Genomic DNA, 2,310 nt, shown 5'->3' with positions numbered 1-2,310 from the left:
TAATTTCTATTTAGATATGAGTTTGGGAAGTTGGGGTAGCTAGTGACACTATCCAGTAGGCAATTAGGAGTTTTATAAATTGAGAGGTCATGGCTAAAGATACTGTCATGGGAGCCATTTGCACATAATTAAAGTATGCAGGTGGATATCATTAAAGATGAGTATGCAAGGAAGAGGGTAGACGATAGAACCTTGAAGGGTACCACAGTGAGAGAATGGGGGAGCAAGGGAGAGAGGAGCTGTGAAGTCGCAGTTTTCTGACAGGGCTCAAAATAAAAAGCAATAGCAGGTGGAGTCTGACACCTCCTCACTTAGTTCCCCCTTGAGACAAGGGGACCATTGCATTTCTCAAAAGATTTTTGGAGGAAACATTCTTAAAAACTCTGCTTCCCTAGCCCCAGAAAAGTGGATTCCGTTCCCTAGATCAAAGGTAGTCACACATTCTATCATCCAGTGGCCTCAAGCTAATTTGCCTTTAAGTCTTATGAAATTATTAATCTAGTCTCATGGAAAATCAGTTTAAATATGATCTTGGACTCAGAGAGCCAAATAAGTAGTCAAACAAAGATTTTCTTCTTTTTACCACAAATATAGGTTATAAGACTTCCTAGCCTTATCCTAAATATAGTTGATAGTGTAGTCTATGTTGTCTTCTTTGACATCAGTGTATCACTGATATACATCAATCAGCTAATTTAGGCACATAGAATTTCAAAGTTCAAAAGGATGAGGAAAGCATCTTTCTCATTACATAGATGAGAACGCTTAGGACCAGCAAGATGCAGTGACTTGACCCAAGTCATTTGATGAATTAGAGGCAGAGCTTGGACTAGAGCCCAGATCTCCTGACTTGAAGCCTTTGTGATCCAGAGCCTTACAAGTATCAACACATGAATTGCTCTTGCCTATAACAAAACTTTTTGTTTTTGAACTAATACTCTGTTCATTTTATTGATGGCTGTTTCCTTAGTTATGAGCTGTTAGTTTATACAAATGATATTTGCTGGTGCCTACAAATGTACTGTGATTGTGTCCAATTTTTTTTAAGTTGCTTTTTTTCATGTTCAAAAATACTGTTTGGATATATTGAGGGTGCATATTGGAGACAGCTAAATAAGGATGCTATTAGCTTGCAAACAGAAATGTCAACTGAGGCAAGATCTATTAAACTGTGGATAAGTGATTCACTGGGTGAGTCCTACAGTGTATTTATCAACTATCTTTAATTTATCCTTTCTGAAGCACAACCTGAGCTCTTAAAAATATATAAACTATAAGCTAACATTTGTACAGCTCATTGTATTTACTAAACTGGAAGCTCTTAATATCTGATATTCTTTTATTCAACAAGTATTTAGCGAGTGCCTCCTATGTGCTGGACCCTAGGGACTCAATAGTGGGAAGACACATAAAGAGACCCTGCCCTCATGGAGCATATATTCTAGCAGCGGGGAGGCAGACAGTAAACATGCACATAAATAAATGGTGTTTTTTCAGGCAGTGACAAGAGCAATGAGATATAGAGTGACCAGAGATGTGGTCAGGAAGGACCCCTGTTGTAGGTCAGGTGTTTTGGAAGATGATTCAGAGATGAGCATATGGAGAGTTTATTGTGGAGCTCTTTTGGGATCAATATCCATGGGGGGGTTATAGGAAGCAGGACTAGGAAGAGAAAGAAGTTGGGCTGTTACATAGTCACAGCAAAGCTTCAACCTCCAAAGCCACAGGGCACTTTGGAGCTGGGGTACCCGTGCAGGGTATTCTGAGTTGGGGGAGGGATGGACTTGAGACCTTCTTATTGGCCACGGTTGTACGCGGGCTGCCTTGGATGGGAGAGAGTGAGATCTTGGATGAGGTGGACTGCTGAGGGCAATCTATGAAGGGGCCCAGCTGTGAGTGGTCAGTGGCCAGCACTCTCAGCAGTTAGGGGGATGATGCGTCAGTCCTGAAGCGGGGTGGGGGGGGGGGTGGGAGGGGCTGGGCGGTATCTGAACATCCACTATTGCCCCTCTGAGCAGGGAACATCTGAGCTGAGACCTGGATGATATGATCATGTTTACTCCTGGGGTCATTATCCCCCTTATGCATCCCCATTTACCTCTCAGAAGCTCAGAGAGGTAAAGTAACTTGCTCCAAGTCACACAGCTAACAGGAAGCAATACTTTGTGTCTCCTAGCCCAGGGCTGCTTCTAGTATGATCTGGTTATGTGTTATTCCACTTATGCCTATACTTGTGAAAGTGCCAATGGCACAGATTTCTGTAAACAGTTTAATAAAGGATTTGGGTACATCGCCAACAGAATATAAGTT

The sequence above is a fragment of the Hippopotamus amphibius genome, chromosome 9 (genome assembly GCF_030028045.1).
Source record: "Hippopotamus amphibius kiboko isolate mHipAmp2 chromosome 9, mHipAmp2.hap2, whole genome shotgun sequence".
In the NCBI taxonomy this organism is placed as follows: Eukaryota; Metazoa; Chordata; class Mammalia; order Artiodactyla; family Hippopotamidae; genus Hippopotamus; species Hippopotamus amphibius.
The sequence above is the reverse complement of the archived record's forward strand: the minus strand, read 5'-3'. Positions refer to the sequence as shown.